This window comes from Myotis myotis, unplaced genomic scaffold (assembly GCF_014108235.1).
Source record: "Myotis myotis isolate mMyoMyo1 unplaced genomic scaffold, mMyoMyo1.p scaffold_m19_p_3, whole genome shotgun sequence".
Taxonomy (NCBI): domain Eukaryota; kingdom Metazoa; phylum Chordata; class Mammalia; order Chiroptera; family Vespertilionidae; genus Myotis; species Myotis myotis.
The window spans coordinates 151,999,315-152,019,020 of NW_023416335.1; the positions used below are offsets into that span (position 1 = coordinate 151,999,315).

A 19,706-nucleotide genomic window follows, 5' to 3' on the forward strand; every position below is an offset into this window, starting at 1 on the left:
AGGAAAGATTTTTAAGTTGGTCAGAGGAAAGGAAAAGCATCCCAGAAAGCACCATTTTCAACGGAAAAAAGAAGCTATCGTGATTATATTGACAGACAGTAACAGCAAAGCCCACAAAGCTAAGGGTGTGCATACTGCATAGTGACAACACTCAGACACCCCTGGAGTAATAATGAGGACAGGACACTCTGAAGCCGTTGGGTCCATAGCTGAGTCCGCTGAGATGTGGAGCAGGCAAAGCAGTGGGGAGAAGCGGGCTATTAGGAACTTAGCTGGACACAGAAATGACAAAGGGGAAAGGAGAAGAGAGGCATTTGTCCCTCAAGAATCAGCCATGAATATTAATGGCAATAAAGAGTTAAACGTAAAAGTGCTGAATCCAAATTTCTGCTGCCCTTCTTGGGTTTGGGGGGCGGGGGCAGAAAGAGGATGTCAAAATAGGGGAATAGGAAGGGCTCTGTTTGTTTTGTTTCCTGGGGTGGGGGTGGGGGGCCTTCCTGAGGGCTCTGCCAGGAAGTCATCGTTTGTGCCTGAGTAACTGAGATGTGGATCGGTGGCCCGGCCACGTCACTGCACAGTCAGCGAGGATGATGCAGCCTACCTGGGAGACCGTGCAGTGCCTGGGTAGGACCGCAGCTGGAGGGCAGGAGAAGGAGCTGGGGGGACTGGGTGGCTCACTCACCCAGCATGCACCTGCTCCAAAGCAAATTTTCCATTGCTACAGCTGTTCTAGGGTTCTCTTACATGATGAGTGACGGAACACTGGTCCTCAAATTCTTTTTGGATTGGGTTATTTCATCCATGCACTATCAGAAGCCACTTGAGGCCCTCGACGGTGCTGTGAGACGAGTTCAACTGTCTTCCTAGCAAAGCTTCACACCCCTCTCTGTTCCTGTAGCCCAACTCCATGCATCAGGGGCAGTCACAAAACTCTGGCTTTAAACCCGAGCTTTGCCACTTACAACTGGCCTCAGTTTCCTCAGCTGTAAAATGGGAATAAGAGCACCTTCTTGGAAAGAGTTGCAAGACCTGAGGTATATGTGTCTCAAACATGGCCGGCTATTACAAAATGAGAAAAGTGCTTACCACTCATTCCTGCTTATGAACCTTGTACCTAACACGTATATGCCCATCCAATTGCCAGAGGGTTACATATCTTTACCAACCATGTGCTGTTGGCACCTAAAAAGCACTTAAATGTTGGCCCAGATCTCTCTGCCCAGCTGCAGATCTGGATACTCCATAGCCCATGGACATCCACATTTCTGATACTTTCAGGCAACTCAGATTCAACATATTCCAAGCCAATCACCTCTATCTTCTTCCAGCCTCCCCAGATCTGTTTTTCTTCCTTCCCTTATACCTCTAGAGAAGTCAGGCAGAATAATGGTTAAAAATGTGGGCTCGGGAGCCAGTCAGCCTGACTTCGGTTCAAACCCCACCTATTGCCACGCACAGGCTACTGAATCTGGGACAAATTATTTAACCTCCCTTTGCCCCAGTTTCTTTAACTGTAAAATAGAGAAATAACAGTACAATAGGATGTTCTAAGAATGAATATGTTCATACGTGTATACACTTAGGAGCCAGACACATACCAGCAGGTCAATGAAATGTTAATTATTATTACTATTAACTCACTTCACAGGATATAATAAAAGATGGCAGAGCCCATGTATTTACCTACTCATCTTGTATGATCAGTTCTGGTACAGGGCCTTGCACATACTGGATGCTCAATACTTTTTTTTAAAACTGAGAAAAACTTTGGCAGCTTATTGTAAAATTACTGAGACTGTCAATTATTTTGTTGAATGAGCAACCGTATACACAGAAATGAGTGCTTAGAAAAAAACTGTTCCTCCTGATGCCTTGGCATGCTTCCTTCCACCAGACAATGAGTGATGCATAACTCATTGCGCTCCCCTTTCTGAAAACTTTGAGTAACCACAGAATTAAATTTGAGACTCATTGTAGTGACTAGAGTTAGCCTAGATTTTCTGGTACCTATAATTCCCCCAGTTATTTTGAAGGGCTCTTTTATTTTTTTTTTCTCCTTTCTTATTGTAATGCTTTTATTGGAAGCTGGCTAAAATAATTTTTAGTTGTATTCATAAAACAATCTATCTATCTAATGAGTTCTTTTTTATATGTCGGGCATTGTGCTAAGGATGGATGGACAATGGAAAGAGTGCATGCTGGGAGATGAAAGAAATGAGATGAAGAAACAGATGGAAGGCAATATGGGGAGGATCAGAGGACAGGAAAGAAGACAGGCTCAGAAGAAAAGAAAAGAGCAAGAACAACGTGGACTGATAATGCTCAATGGCAAGTTTCAATGGTGCTAATAATGCCTCATTAAGATGTTTGCTGAGGCAGCTAGTGAGTAGCTATGACACTCTTTGTGAGCAAACCTCTTCTGAAGATCCAGCCCAGTTGAGCCAACCGGCAAAATCACCACGGTCCCATTAGCACTAAAATAACACCTGTCTAGAATTGTGAAGCAATGAGCAAGAAAGAAGAATGCCATCTTACTCATCAAACTATCACCACATCTTCCAAATAATTTGAGATGGCTTGGAATAAAAGGTAATAAAAATGTAACTCACAATTATATACTTTATTTAGACATCTGTGTCATTCATTTAATTGCTTAGAAAGTCTACCTATAAGTTATAGTATGTATAGTTATTCCCAAGCTCGTCCTTTCTATTTAAATGAAGAGCTATAATAGGTGTTTTCCTTACAGTGTAAAGGACAGTCTTGAGGACTGCTAGAATTATCTGGTCATTATACCATGGCGAAGGACCATGGAGAATCTTTTCAACAAGGCTCCCTTCAGTTTTTTCTTACTGGAGTGCAAATATAGAGAGCTGAAAGAGGGAAAAGGCCTGCAGAATTGATGGAGTGGTTATAAATGTACAGATGTCATGTTCTTTATTCGAAGAAGTTCCTCTAAGGTCATTATTAACATACATTTACTCTTATTTTACACAAAATTCTAATACACTGTAATGGAAGTAGTAAGAGTCAAGAAGTGCCAACCAGGAGAGATAACATAATAAGAAAATATTACATAACGTTCCTACGAAAAGCAGACAGAAAAGCTCAGAAATCACAACCAGGTGGGGTCCATTCAGTCAATGGAATCCAGGCTCATTGGCATCAATACTCCAGGGAACAGCACTCAATTATTTTCAGCAAAATGCAAGATATTAGGGAAAAAATGACTAATATGCCACAAAAGAGCTTTCCGCTCAGAGGAATCAACTCTTTTGCTTTTTTGTTGAACTGGTATGTTGGGAGGAAGGGCTGTAAGTCCTTCTCTATGAAAAAACTGGGCCACATGGAGGATTTTGCAAAGGATGTTCACACATTTGACTGTCAAGGGCCAGAGTTGATGAGGTAAAATTCTGAAGTAAAATCCCAGTTATAATTTTAAAGAAAACCACGAGTTTCACCCCTTAAGTATATAGCTTGTTGTGTTAGCTACAGATCAGCACAGACATTCTCAAGATAAGTTACTAGTCCAGCTGACAGTCAAATCCAATTGGCCTAACTAATTTATTTTAAGCACAAACACCCTATCATCTGGGTCTCCAGTTTAAAAAGAATAATTACTGTGCTCACTTCTGCAACACATATACTAAAATTGGAATGATACAGAGAAGATTAGCATAACCCCTGCGCAAGGATGACACGCAAATTTGTGAAGCGTTCCATATTTAAAAAAAAAAAAAAAAAGAATTACTTCATGTTTGGGCATGGTGACAAGAGCTAACAGCCATTCCTTTTTTTTTTTTTTTTTTTTTAATCCAACCAGAAGGACAAGAGATTATAGTTAATCTCAGCAGATGAACCAAACAACAAAACTGCAATCAGTAGGCGAAAAGGTGTTGGAAGGAAAGAAAGCTGAGTGATTCCATGTGTATTTATCAGGCATTAACTCTGCCTCAAATACCTTACTTGCCACAATGAACTTAACTTTGATAGACCAGCAACACTAAATGATTTCAAAGTATCACTCCCATTCAGAATCCACTAAGCTTCTGGCAGTCTCTGGAGAACATCTGGAAAAAACCATCCCAGCCCACGCCTAGGGGGAAACTGCCTCTTCTCAGGTCACTGAAGGTGGGGGACAACTATTGCAATGATCAGGGGTTCCACAGCCTCCACTCTCCATATGTCGACTGTGCACAATTCACAGGGGCTGCCACATGCCAGCTAAAGCAGATGCCCACCTGGGCCTTCATGGTGACACTTGGAGGCATGTTGCCTCCAACGATGAAAACACTAAATGTAAGAAACAAGCGGAGGCACAAACAATTTCCCTAAATACTGTTTTTAAAGCTGATACTGTAGTTAGTGGTTGGCTGAGCATAGAAGAATACAATTAAGAACAATTAGCCATTCAGTTGCACTCCCAAAGGCAGTTTTCCTTGTGGCCTACATTTTTAAACAAAAAGCCCAGCTTCCAAGCAGAATCCTCAACCATCCTGGAAGTGAAGGAAGTGTAAAAACTGCCTTCTGTTTCCTGACAGACCTCAATTCCAGACTGCGCTCCCCACCCCATGACACACGGCCCACCCCCTCTCCTTCCTCCTGTCCTCCCTTCCTCTGGGGAACACAGCACTCTGGCTCTAGCTCTTGGGTTCAGCTCTTTTTTTTTTTTTTTTAGTAGAAAAAATAGATAAGCAAACTGTCTGAGAAAGACAAGTTTTACAGTATCAGGTTGGGCAACAGCAAAAAGGAAGGTTGTAAAGGAGAGTGTACATTCATAGGAAGAAATAGGGGAAAAGAGAAAAAAGAAAGTTTCTCTTTCTAGACGAAAACATGATGTGGAGGGAAAAGAACACACTCATTGGGCTTGAGAGTTGCAAGGTCTCAACAGATCTTTTAGTTCATTCTCTCCACTTCACGGAAAGGAAATAAAAGTGTGGAGCCATTAAGCTACCTTCCCAGGTCATAATGTCAGGCAGTTAACATAATTAGAGTTTCTCTGTGAGCACTCTTGGGAGAAAATGCTATCTCAACACTAAGAACAATTGCTCTGCTGAGAAACAACATGTTTTTCACTTCCCGGTGCTGTGAATGAAGGGTTCAGCATTCCAGGCAGTATGGGGTGCATTTTTCTTTACTCATTTCTAGCTCCCTTTTATGACTTCTTTTTTCCTCCTTTCTTGTAGGTCTTCCATTTAACCTTTGTTCTGTTGTCCTTATGGATTCTTGCAAACTCCCTTAAACCTTTTCTGGAACAAAAAGAGATGACAAATACTCATACTCACAGCTGCCCTCCCGAGGGGCATGCTGCTGCACACGCGTGCGTTCAGGTATTCTCAGGGGGACTCCTGGAGGAGGGAGGGCAGGTATTATTGCTCTACTTTACATGGTCACCCCGAGAGTCGGAGATCAGTCTTGGGACTGGCCCTCTCATACTGATTCCCTGAGAATATACTTCCTCCTAAGTGAAAATTAATTGAAAGCTCAGTTCAGAAGATCTTTTACATTTTTTTAAAAAATTGTATTTTGCTTAGATTAAATTGAGAAGTACATTCACAAATCTATGCCTTTTAGGAGCATTTTCATTCATATTAAAGACGGACAAGCTGAGAAAAACACAATGTGTTTCTGAAGGAATTTTCACAAACAGAAGCAGAAAGTACCAATGTGGTAAAAATTATTGTTTTGCTCTATTTCCATACGTTCACAAATAGCATAATAATTACCACCATCCTCTAGCTCAGTGGTTCTCAACCTTCCTAATGCCGCGACCCTTTCATACAGTTCCTCATGTTGTGGTGACCCCCAACCATAAAATTATTTTCGTTGCTGCTTCATAACTGTAATTTTGCTACTGTTATGAATTGTAATGTAAATATCTGATATGCAGGATGTATTTTCATTGTTACAAATTGAACATAATTAAAGCCTAGTGATCAATCACAAAAACAATATGCAATTATATATGTGTTTTCCGATAGTCTTAGGTGACCCTTGTGAAAGAGTCGTTCGGCCCCCAAAGGGGTTGAGACCCATAGGTTGAGAACCGCTGCTCTAGCTGTTCTACTGCCCAAGTCATCAGTTTTATTTTGACAATATAACCTAGAAAGGAAAGAAAAAGAGGAATAGAGAAAGCAATCAAGTACTCTTTTCTACTCCATTTCTCATGAGGATGGGATGGAGGGTGTAAGTGTTTTCAAGCTTCAGGACATAAGAAACCAGGAAGTAAGAACACACTCTGGCTCAGCCATAAGGGTGACAGGTGAGTACAACCAGACCCCTTTTAAAGCCTGGCAGATTCCAGGCAACCAGGCAAACCAGGTGGCACCTGCTAGTCCCCATCTGCAAGGGCTCTTAAAGGTTCCTACATAATTTATGGGGCTCGAAGAGAAGTGAAATGTGAACTGACTAAAATGTAAGCATTTAAATTTAGAAGCAGAGAAGGCACCGAGCCAGGCTTAGGCATCCCAACACTTGTTAAAAGACAGGCTTTCCCCGAGGCCCTGCAGCTTCACCTCTCATCTCCTGTGCATCGCCGCCGCTCTGGTTCCTTTAAGAAGTCGTCTTCTCAGGCCACTCGGCCAGCTTTCGGTCCTCCTGGTGCACTCGTCTCAATAGGAAGCATTTAGTCCACATGTGTGCTCATGTGCAGAACACTCAACTTACTTTTTGGCTGACCTGGTAACCCCGGGCTGCCTGCTGCTGTGTGGGAAGGTCATTGCATATCCCAGGCTTACAGTGCCTAGGGGCGCTTCCAGAACCAGTGTGCTGTCCCCACACACTGCAAACGGGGGCTTAACACCCGGCAAAGCAAAGGCTGCTGAAGTGGGTGAAGAGAATATAGAAAAAGAAAGCGCTGTGGCTTTCCATTTAGAGTGCAGTCATTTTATTAGTTATTAGTGAGGGAGAACGGTTTTAGGCGAGCTCCCGGGTGTTAATGGAACACACTACACATCTCATTAAGAAGCTTCAAAAAGCTGTTTATTGTTCTCATGCTAAAGGTCCCTATACACAGAGTAATCAAAATGTCAGGACTTTCCTGTCTTAATCCTAAGGGAGATCAGTATTTGAAGAGCATATCAAACTGTCCAAATTCAGCATCCCCGCTTTAATTAATCAACCATATGGGGCCCTGATGTCACGGACAAGTTTGATTTACACTATGTAATTCATAAAATAATGATAAATTTATTTTGAAGTGTGATAATACTAAATTTTCCACACTAAAGAGAAGTTCTTGATGGTTTCTGGATTCCTTTAAGTTCTGTGATAGATTATATACAATTTATATGTAACAACTGAGAAACTGTCACCAAGATGAAAGGACTATTAAAGATCCTCCTCCTTTCTTTGTTCTATATGATTCTGGACTTTGGGACGTTATCATCAACGTCACAGCTTTTCCCACTTGTATAAGAATTAACTCTTTAGCCTGATGGTGAGTGATTAACTTTCTGACCAAGTAATTACTAACCATCAATGAGTATCATCCACTAAAGCCAATACAAGACTTCATGAGCCAGATCCAAGCACATTCTCACTCTCTCCTGGTTGTCTTCTCCTCCACCTCCACTTTGGCTCCCTGGCTCCTAGAACGTTGCTTGGCAAGAGCAGGCATTTAATTCAGAACTGACGGACTGGTTATAAGCACCACATCCCTTCATTTGCATGAAGATCCTTTTCCACTTGAAAGAGCCCAGAGAAGGTAGAAAGATTTAAGATTAGTTAACTTGGATTTGAAATCTTAGGCAAGTTATAGCCACTTAACTTTAGTTACATCATCTGTATATAGGAATAATTATGGTTAATTGTCTGTTTCAGCTTAGCTAGGCCACGGTACCCAAATACTTGGTCAAACATTATTCTGGGTGTTTTTATGAGGTATTCCTTGGATGAGATTAACATTTAAATTAGTGAACTCTGCATAAATCAAACTATCCTCCATAGTGTGGGTGGGCCCCATCCAATCAGCTGAAGGCCTTAAAAAAACAAAGACCAATCTCCTCTGAGCAAGAAAGAATTGTGTCATTTTGGACTCACCAAGCCTCCACAATCATGTGAGCCAATTCCTTAAATCAACTGATATTTCTCTCTCTCTCTCTACACACACACACACACACACACACACACACACACACACACACACACCCTATTGGTTCTGTTTATCTGGAGAACCCTGACTAATACTGTCTTATCTACTTCACAGAGTTCAGATTAAAATCAATATTGGATATGAACAGGGTTGCAAATTGTAGAATTGTTGTATCAGTGAGGATGCTTTCAGCCCAATTCAAACTGGCTGTAAACAACAGGAAATTAATCAAGGTATATACTAGTACCTATGAATAGAGAGGAAGAAACAAGTTCACCCGAAGCGCAGCAGCTGAATAATGGTGCTGATGACTCTGGTTCCTCCTGCCTCTACATTCTACTATCCTGAGTGGGGTTCCCCTTGTGGTTACAGGGGGTTCCTCTTCTTCAGCAGCTACAGGTGCCATATGAGACCAGACAAAGCACACAGGCCATAAAGGGTCTTTTCTTCCAGTGTCTAAAAAAACGTTCCTTTCCCCATCTCCCTGGCCAACACTGGGCCACAGGTCCAACCCTGAACCAGTCTCTGACAACTGGAAAGGAACCATCATAACTGAACAAAACAGGGCCTCTTCCAACAGAGAAAGGAAAATGCAGACTGAGGAGACAGTCTGCTGCAAAAGGAACAAATAAGTTGAAGAAACCATCATTGTTATTGTTCTACCTTCTCTTCAAGACCTGGCCCAGGGCCCATTCTTCAGTGTATACTGGCTGCCCAAGCCCATGTGAGTTCATTTCCCCACGCAGAGAGCCCTTTCCATCCGCACCTCGTTTGGCACTGACTGCACACTGTGACACAGTTTCTCTTTTAAAAATATCTTTTAATAAAACTATGCCAGTTACACATGTTCATGGGAAAAACTTCAGAAATATACAAATAAAAATCACTCCTAGTTTCAGCATGAGAGGTAACCATTATTAATAATTCAGAATATCTTCCACCCTTTTCTCTATTTGTGTGTGTTTACACATGAGAGAAATGTCTCCTTTCTGGTATACATTTTCCTGGCTTTTCAAATTAAAATTTAAACTCCCATACAGTTAGGGGATCTCAAAAGACACTTGCTAGTTCGATCACACACAAAATGTTCAGATAAGCTGTTCATTTTCTTTTGGGGATTAAGAAGGAAGATTTAATAAAACAGTATTCCAAAACATGTATACTAACTTTTCAGATGCTTTTTTTTTTTTTAACCAAGACTTATAAGAAAGCTTATTAAATTTCCTGGCAGTAAGATATACTGTTTTCTGTGAGTTAATGTTGTGTTTAGACCAGAAAGCACTGTGTAATTTCCCTGATGTTTAGCAATTTCTTTTATTAATAATTAAGCTATTTTTCCATTTAAAGATATGACATGAATTAGGTAGAATAAATATAATTTTAGGAAGCATGATTCTCAGATAATTCACTTCAAAAGAGATAAGTGCACTGACACTTCTGTGTAAAGCAGTGTTTGCATACACTTAAATCACGTTTTCAAAACATTGGAATAAGTGGCTTTTTTAAGGAAATATAGCATAAATCTTATAAAAATAAATAATCTCATGTATCTGCTTTTTGGCCTCTGATTTTGCTGACAGGGTTTTCTTGATTTAAGGCACAATTCTATGTGGCATAAGATCCATATGATAAATCTTCCATTGCTTAAAACTTCCATAGGAGTTCGTGGGTTACTGAACGCCTACTATGTGCCAGACTGTATGCCAGCCACCGGTGACTGACTGGTGTGCAAAGCAAAGGCACACCAGGCTCTCATGGTGCTCACAGGCTGGTGCAGTGCCAAGGACACTGCTGAGAGGGCCCGTAGGAAATTTAATTTTTGTCCCAATAACAACCCCCAATGGCAAAGCCTCTGGTCTCACCATCCTCTTTCTGCCTGTCTATTCTCCATCTTCACTAAATTAAACAAAAGCAAACAAGTCTGAACTGAAACACAAGGAACTTAGGTTAAAATAGTTACTGGGAAAACTTGTGGATGAGGTGGTAAGTTCAAAATGCCAGAGGATGTTGTAGGGCCTCTTCAGGAAATGCATGAAAATAAGTAGCACAATCTGAAAGTTTGGGAAGAAAGGGACATGCAATGTCATCGGTGAGCCCTCAAATTCCCTTTTACCTTCATTAATTAACTTACTGCAATTACTATCTTCAAGATGTCCAGGAGTCTGTCAGCCTACAGATATTTATTGAGCGCATGGAGGGGGTCTGTGCTTGGATCTTGGAAGAATCACAGATTATACTTAAGCTTGAAATAATAATGCATGGGAATAAACAAAAATACAAGAAAAAAATTTTTGCTCAAAATTAAAGCCATTTTAATCCATTTTAAAGATGTAGAAAACAAGGCCTAGAGTGGTTACTCATTCATGATGAATTTTTGAGTCAACCCAGACACTGCAAATGTGAATCATCTACCAAAAACTTTTACAAAAACAAAAACTACCAACATTACCTCATTATTGATGAAGAAACACAATGCAAAAATTGTGAGATTTCCTCTTCAAGACTGGGTTCTTTTTCACTTAAAAAAAAAAAAAATGATGGGGGGCCTGGCTGGGTGGCTCAGTTGGTTGGAGCATCGTCCCATGCACTGAAGGATCACAGGTTCAATTCCCAGTTAGGGTGGGTTCAATCCCCAGTCAGTAAACAAATCCAGGGGTGAAGATAAAATAAAAATGATGGGGGAAGGTGGAGACACACTGGCTATACAAATGCATTGGATTAAGTTGTTTGATGCATGTGACCATAAACAAAAAGTCATATAAGGAGAAACAAATTAGACATTTGTGCTAACCTCTGGCTATATTCATCTTCAGATATAAAAATAGCTTTGTAATACCACCCAAAATTGCTTGTCTAGTGCCATATGTGGCTTTCAGTGACACTCTTGACACTTGAATTTTCCCTTCTTATCCCAATGACTATGATTATCTTCTCCATTAATATAATCGCAAACAATACAGTCAGTCACTCCCAACAAAAGTGAGGTACCTTGATTTCTTTCTTCAGAGACACTAGAAAGTTGATATAACTTATTTCCTCAAATTAATCTGGTTCCTCCAGCACTGTGTGCATTCACAACTAAAACGAGAGAAGGGTGACACCTAACATTTATAGAGCTCTGCTGAATAGAGGGGCCAATTGCCTCACAATTTGCATTTTGGGTGTTTTAAAGTTTCTATGCTTTATCATCTTAACTTTGAACAGAGCTTTCCTTCCTCATGCACTTTAGATATATAAAATTTTCACTCTCAGAAAGAAAAAAACGATTTGAACAAAAAAGAGGTGGTCTCAGGGCTCCCTTTGAAGGTTAGAATTTTCTGTTATTTCTCCTTGGAAATACAACAAAGTGAAAATTCAATCATTCTTATGGAAGTTCATTATTAAACTGATCTCTTTTGTTTTCTCTGAGAAGGCTTTTCAATGCTATAGGAAATGAAGAAAATAGAGTCTCCCCTGTCACATGGTGCCATAATTATTGGAAATTCAGAATACTGTTATAACGCATAGCATTACTCATCAAAATCTACTGTGTTTCTTTAAACTAACATATTGCTGCAGTTTTTAACTTTAGCTACATATCAGAGCCCTGGAACAGAGCCCAGATATTGTTATTTTTAGAAATCTCCCCAGGTGGTTCTCAGGTGCAGTAGGGATGAAAAGCTTGGAAGTATTATCATAAAGATTAGAGTGTTTTATTTTTAAATTTTATTTAACAAAAACTCAAGAACACTAACAAATAATCTAATTCCTTTAATTCTCAAATAACCTTATAAGGTAAATTCTAGTTTCAGTCACATTTGACAGACGAGGAAACTGAAGCACGTAGTCAATTCCCCAAAGGTCCCAGAGACGATGAATGGGGAGAACCAGGATTGGCTTCCAGGCAATCCAGCTCCAAACCCCAGGCTCTGTTAACAGTTGAGTTGGCCTGATTCTCCCGGAGATAATTCATCTACAATAAAATGCACACTGCAGATATATCTTCCTAATTGGTGCAATTTTAACAATGAAGATTTTTTTTTTTTATTAACAATGAAGATTTTTAATGGATGAAATATTAGCCATTTTTCTTCTTCTAATGTAACTTAAAACTCATCAAAATTAAGATGCTATACATCTCATTTATTTTTCCAAATGACCATGGTATAAAAATGTAAAGGCCTAGCATTCAACTGCCTAGATGAGAGCCTAAGTCGTGATGTTAGAAGCAAATAGTTCATGACGGAGTGATGTCAGCACCAGATTCACCTTGGATATGAATGCTGGTGTGCTACGTATCTAAGGCAAACTATCTTTGATCCTAGGCTAGAGAAGGCAGGCCACTCATTCTAAAAAAGAGCGTCTGCTGCTAAATCAAGACCCAGGCAACACATCACACCTACTTGAAAGCATCTGTTCTTCTAAGCATTATGGACACATAATTATGGATAACATCAAGCGCAGTGACAGTCACCCTCCTGTACCGTGCTAAAATGACACCACTTAGGAACTATAAATAGCCTTCGAACAGATGGCATGACTTGGCTCAAGTTGTAAACTCATTTTTTAAACTAAAGTTTTAAAATAGTTCATTCTTACTCCAGTCATTCACTTGGCAAATATTTATCATCTCATCACTGTAAGCCAAGCACTGGGAAGGCAGTGACTAAAGGTGAGAAGTCTCTTAGAGACATTCACACATTTTATAAGGTTCACATCCTCAAACATGTTGGTTCTCAAGGACCAAGCCACAGAGCAATCAAATAACGTCAAAGAAGATGTTCCCTCTGGGAGTTCCCTGAAGGGCTCCCTCCTGGATCCTCAGTAAGAGGTCACACAGGCCAAAAGGATAAAGTCAAGAAGTCCCCACTCTTCATTAAAGGTATAAGTTTACTCAGTCCTCTACTCTTGTTATCAGAATGACTGCACATATTCAGTTTTAAAGTCATACAATAAACCGGCTACTATTGGCATTTTTAAAATCCTGGTACTTCTTAGAAAAAAGAATTTTGCTTGTGTACTGCCTAAATTAGAGGATTTATTAAAATATGGAATCAGAGAACACAGCATAACCATGAACAGTTAATAGAGAATTTTGGGATCTGCTTAACTCTTGGTCAAAGGTTGGAGTGGGGGAGTGCCTTTTAGAAACCCAATTCATTTGTAACTCAGACCAAAAGACACCCACTTTCTCTCAGGTGTAATCAGAATAATGTAATAAATCGAAGAACCTCAGAAGTAAAATTACATGGCAATAAAAAGGTTTGGTAGAGCTCATACCTTTTTTTTCACATATCAGATTTTATAAATGTCTTATGTAGTTCGAGTACTCAAGTTACCAATTAATTAAGTTCCTTAAAGAGCCATGTAGCTTTTTTCTCAAGTGACTTCCTCCTGAGGTTAACAAATTTTGACAATCTTGTATACTTATATAAAACTAAGAAACTCAAAGGAGACTGTTATTATAGTGTCTTACTTAGTCTAATGAGGGAGAAAATTATCTTGATTATATTATGCAATGAAGAAATTTAAAATGGGCATTTGGAGGTAGATAATTTTGATTAGAGAGACAGAATGAGACCATTAAATATCACCTTTATTATGTACTTAAGTAGCTATAACCTCAAAATTTTATTTCCTTAGTATAAAATCATGTGAAATTTCTTTAATAAGACGGGTTAAAAATACTGAGAGAGCCTGAGCTGGTTTGGCTCGCTCAGTGATTAGAGCACTGGCCCTCACACTGAAGGGTGGCTGGTTTGATTCTGGTCAAGGGCATGTACCTAGGTTGCAGGCTCCATCCCGGGCCCTTGTCCGGAGCACATGCAGGAGGCAACCAATTGCTATTTCTCTCTCCCTGTCACTCCCCGTCCGTTCGCTCTCTAAAAAATCAATTATACCCAGCTATGGCTTGGTGGTTGATTGTTCTCCACCTATAAACCAGGAGGTCACAGTTCGATTCCCAGTTGGGGCATGGGCTCCATCCCCAGTGTGGGGTGTGTGGGAAAACAGCCAATCAATGATTCTCTCTCATCATTTATATTTTTATCTCTCCCTTCCTCTCCCTTCCTCTCTAAAATCAATAAAAATATCTATATATATAAAACCCTAATATGCAAATAGACCAAACAGCGGAACAACTGAGCAACCAAGCAACCAGTCACTATGGCATGCGCTGACCACTAGGGGGAGCATGTGGAACATGGTGGGCATCGTCAGCAGGCGGCAGAGTGCCGAACATGGTGCATGTCGGCCACGGCAGGATGGTGGAGCAGGTGAGCAGAGGCACCAAACCAAGGCGCCCGGGGTGCCGGTCGCTGTCATTGGGGCGAGCCTCTGGTGGTTACTAAAAATTATTTGCTCCCATGCACCAAGGTCCCACCCGGCGCTCACACCTGCTGCCAGTGCTGGAGCCGCCGGTCCCGATCACTCAGGGCCATCAGTGGGTGTGAGTGGCGGCTGCTGTCCCCGATCATCCCTAAGGGTTTCTCCACCTCCCCCTGCTCCTGAGGAGCAATCAGAGCAGCAGCCACTGCTCGTACCTGCTGCTGGCACCAGCACCAATCACTCCGCGCCTGCAGCGGGTGCGAGCGAACCGGCGCCATCAGCATGTGGGAGCAGCAGTGGCAGGAGCAGGGCTACCGGCAGACAGGGGACCAGGGGCCACGGCGGGAGAGGCCAGGCAAGGGCGTGGAGGATGGGCCGAGACCCACCCCCGTGCCCACCTCAGCCTCATGGCCCACAGTTCCTTTCAAGGTGCACGAATTTGTGCACTGGGCCCCTAGTATTTTTAATAAAATGAAAAAAATATCCTCGGGTGAAGATTAACAAAAATAAAAAAATTTAAAAAAAACTGAGAGAACTATTTCCTTATCATCTTCACTCCTTAAATTAAAAAATACCATACTTAGCTACAAAAGTATGAAAAAATATTTAGAAGCCTTTGTAAAACGATGTTGTAGGTATGGAAGGATATATATAGTAACATGGATAAGGAAAAAAAATACATGTAGGCACAGATAAAAAACTGGGAGAGTATTACAAAATATTAAGAGTTTACCTGTAAATGACAGGATTAGCATTTTGATTTCTGGATTGGCCAATATATAATTTCAGACTTAGGTGGGTGAGCTTACAAAGGAAAGGTGACAAAGTTCTTTTCCTGTGGGCCACTAGTGAGTCCTCAGGAAGGGTAGCGGCAAACACAGAGCAGATGTCTCTGAGCGTATGCCATCAAATGCTCTGCGGCTCTCCAGTTATCCTGTGGGTTAGCCTCCATCTGCTTTCTAAATAGGAACTCACTGAAGTTTAGTCCCACAGCCCAGAGCAAAGGAAATCTCCAGGACGTAAAGGGGGAGCAGATACAGACAGAACAGAATACAGAGGAAGTTCTTGATTATCATGTACGTCTTCAGGGAAGTATGGAACAAACAGCCAGTCTAGGGTATATGCCCCCTTTTAGTAACCAAACAGGCCTACTCCTATGGTTGACTACAAGTTCATTCATTCATTCACTCATTCATTCATTCATCAGCAGTGGACTGAGTCCCTATTCTGTACCAGGGTCTGTACTACTGGGGGTGAGTATAAAAAAAGAAATGACAGCCCTAGCTGGTTTGGCTCCATGGATAGACCATCGGCCTGCAGGACTAAAGGATCCCGGTTCGATTTGGTCAAAGGCACATGCCAGGGTTGTGGGCTTGATCCCCAGTAGGGGGCGTGAGGAGGCACCCAATTAATGATTCTCATCATTGATGTTTCTATCTCTCTATCCCTCTCTCTTCCTCTCTGAAATCAATAAAAACGTTTAAAAAATAATAATAAAAAGAAAGAAAAGAAATGACATGTTTCTTCCCTCAAAGAGCTCACAGTTCATTGGGAAAGATAGATGCCTACCATGCACTGTATGCCCAGAATGTTACAGAAGCACAGAGCAGGGTCACTTCAGGGCCACTTGATTTAACTTGTGGCAACTGCAAACAGCTGGGCAATGCTGGAATGGGAGGATAACTGCAGGCACGGTGGGAGTGGATGCTGGAAAAGCAGTCTGGGGTAGGATCCTGGAGGCATAGTCTCCGCTGATAAGGAACTAAGAATTAAGATGTCTCATAGTAACCAGTGGCTCACCCGGAATGCTTACTCACTTCTGGGTGGCAATGTAAACTGGTAGCGCCCCTTTGGAAAACAAATTGGTATTATCATGTGAAGTTGAACATTGATCTAGCAATTCCACTCCCGGGAATGTCCTGGAGAAACTTATGAACATGGGCATGAAGAGGCACACACGAGAATGTGTAGCAGCACTGTTCAAAGAACAAAAGGCTGGGAAAACCCAATATCCTCCAACGGGGCAATGCATTGATTGGTTTTGCACATTTATCCAACAGACCATAAATCAGCTGTTAACATGAATGAACTACACATACATACAAAATGTGGAACGATGATACTGTTTTTATAGGGCAAAACAAAAGCAAAACTAAACAATATATTTAGTACTCATGGATATACTCATAGGTGATAAACACTTTTTTTCCCTAATAAGAGACAAGAGAATTAACAAAAAATTTAAGCGGTCCCTTCACAAGATAGGCAGGTAGGTGAGATAGGACAAGGCACTAGAAGATGAAACAAAATTGGTAACGCTCAGTGCTTAGATGGTGGACTCACCGGTCATTATGCTCCATAATTTACAAACATGTTAGCAGGCATATAGTAAATATTAGGTAATATAAATTAAAAGCAACAGTGAACCAAGATGAGGGATATTTTTGGTCACATTTCACTTTTCCCCTGACGCTATAAAACAACAACTGTACCTCTTCTCAGGACTCTCTGTTCATAGCATACATCCCAAAGGCATACATGTACATATACGCACACAACATACACATTCATTGTTGAAGTCTCTCCCACCAGAATGTAAACTCCATAACTGTGGAGTCCTTGACATTCTTGTCCACCACAGTATCCCCAGGACCTAGAAGAATACCTGGCACACACAGTGAAATATTTACGGAATAAATGAATCAATGGATGAACAGATGGCCTAGACCGGTCGGTGATGGTGAACCTTTTGAGCGCAGCGTGTCAGCATTTTGAAAAACCCTAACTTAACTCTGGTGCCATGTCACATATAGAAATTTTTTGATATTTGCAACCATAGTAAAACAAAGATTTATATTTTTGATATTTATTTTATACTAGAGGCCCGGTGCAGAAAAATTTGTGCACTCGGGGGGGAAGGGGGGTCCCTCAGCCCGGCCTGTGCCCTCTCGCAGTCCGGGACCCCTTGGGAGATAACAACCTGCTGGCTTGGGCCTGCTCCCGGGTGGCAGAGGGCAGGCCCAATCCCTAGGTGCAGCCCCTGGTTGGGCTCAAAGCAGGGCCGATTGGGGAGTTGGGGCGCCGCCCCTTGTCATGCACAGAGCAGGGCGGATTGGGAGGTTGCGATGCCACCCTCAGTCACGCTCAGGGTAGGGCCGATTGGGGGGTTGGGGCACCGCCCCCCTGTCACACTCAAGGCAAAGTCGATGGGGAGGTTGTGGTGCCACCCCCTGTCACGCACAGAGCAGGGCCAATCAGGGGTTTGGGGCGCTGCCCCCTGTCACGCACAGAGGAGGGCCGATCAGGGGGTTGGGGAGTTCCCCCCTGTCATGCACAGAGTAGGGCCAATAGGGGAATTGGCACACTGCCCCCTGTCACACACAGAGCAGGGTGGATCAGGGGGTTGGGGCGCCGCCACTCTCACACTCAGGGCAGGGCCGATGGGGAGGTTATGGCTCTACCCCATCACACACAGAGCAGGGCCCGTGGGGGGGGGGGGGGGGGTTGGGGCAACGCCCTCTATCACCCACAAAGCAGGGCCGATCAGAGGGTTGGGGCGCCTTCCCCTTTCATAAACAGAGCAGGGCGGATAGGGAGGTTGTGGCCCCGCCCCCTGTCACACACAGAGCCGCAGGGCAATCAGGGGGTTTGGGCGCTGCCCCCTGTCACGCTGATCCCGGTGCCGGAAGGCCTCTCAGCTCTGCTGATCCCAGTGCTGGGAGGCATATTACCCTTTAACTATATAGAATAGAGGCCTGGTGAATGGGTGGGGGCTGGCTGGTTTGCCTTGAAGGGTGTCCTGGATCAGGGTGGGGGTCCCCACTGGGGTGCCTGGCCAGTCTGGGTGAGGGGCTGAGGGCTGTTTTCAGGCTGGGACTGAAGCTCCCAACTGCTCCTTTTTTTCTTTTTTTCTTTTTTATTCTGGGCCAGCTTTAGCTCTGAGGCTCCAGCTCTTAGGCCTCCGCTCCTGAAAGCAGGTATCTGGTTTGTTTCAGTTCTCGAAACTCTGTATCAACTCCAGCTCTGAGATCCCAGCCGGCTGAAAGCTGGTTTCTGGGCGTCTGTATTTGTTACTATGTTTCTTAAACTGCCGCTCAGAGGCCAGCAGCGGCAGGCGGGGAACGTTGGAGTCCTCCGTCACTGAAGCAACCAAGCCTCATGTTAGTTTCAAGCTGCCTGGCTGCCGGCCGCCATCTTGGCTGACAGTTAATTTGCATATCTCGCTGATTAGCCAATGAAAAGGGTAGCGGTCGTACGCCAATTACCATGTTTCTCTTTTATTAGTGTAGATATTTAAATGCCATTTAACAAAGAAAAATCAACCAAAAAAATGAGTTCGCGTGTCACCTCTGACACGCCTGTCATAGGTTCGCCATCACTGGCCTAGATAGCACAACCAAAGCAACAGAACAGAAAGGGTTTAGTGCACGGACTCTGGAGTCAACACCTCTGGGTTCAAATCCAGGCTCCAGTCAGGCTTCTTAGGTGGGGACCTTGAGTGAGTTACTTATCTCCATCGGGTATCCATTTCCTCCTCTAGCCAACAGGGTAATGAGGTGCTTATGATAACTAAAGAAAAAAGTTAGCACTTCCTTCAGCACATTATGATGATGATGCAAGAACAACATAATTTCCCCCATAAAGGATTTTTTTTTTTTTTTTGGCTGTGAACAATTTGAATTCTTTAGGCAGTTTTTCTTTTCTTACTCTCCCCTGAGGATATGTTTTTATTGATGTTAGAGAGAGAGAGAAGAAGGGAGAGAGAGAGAGAAAAGATCAATCGGCTGCCTCTGGTACATACTCCAACCGGAGACTGAACCCACAGCCTAGGTATGTGCCCTGACTGGAAAGTGAAACGGTGACCTTTTGGTGTAGGGGACAACTCTCCAACCAACTGAGCCACCTGGTCGGGGCTTGGGCAGTTTTCCTAGGACCGCTCTCCTCCACACCCAGTGTTAAAACAGGGACCGATTTGGAACCCTATACTTACTTCTGCAGCTTGGTCAGACTAAGGAGGTCCGCTAGGGAACTCTTGTCACCACCAAGCTTCCAGAGAGGACGGCATAATGTAATTTGCATCTGCCCTCGCCACCAGGTTGGGAGACCAGCCGGACAAGAAGAGTAAAAATAGCACCTGCCATTTATTGAAAGTTTTCTCTATGACAAAAAAATGTAGACACGTCATCCTGCTAATTCTTCACAACAACCTCGGAAGTCTGTGTGTCCGAGAATCCCAAAAAGCAGGCTTACTGTAAACTGTCTTCAACTTGCAACTGAGCAGGTTCTGCAGTAGAGGTGATATTCAAAC

At 42.6% G+C, this 19,706-nt stretch overlaps 1 protein-coding gene and 1 non-coding gene across 4 annotated transcripts in view; one reads left to right on the forward strand and one right to left on the reverse strand.

Annotated features, from left to right (window-relative positions):
• The window catches only part of SRGAP1 (SLIT-ROBO Rho GTPase activating protein 1), a 277,626-nt gene that overhangs the window by 191,706 nt on the left and 66,214 nt on the right, over window positions 1-19,706 (reverse strand). The window lies entirely within an intron of this gene.
• LOC118652205 lies at window positions 3,623-3,729 on the forward strand. The gene has a single exon (XR_004966473.1). It is a non-coding gene; the product is annotated as a U6 spliceosomal RNA (small nuclear RNA).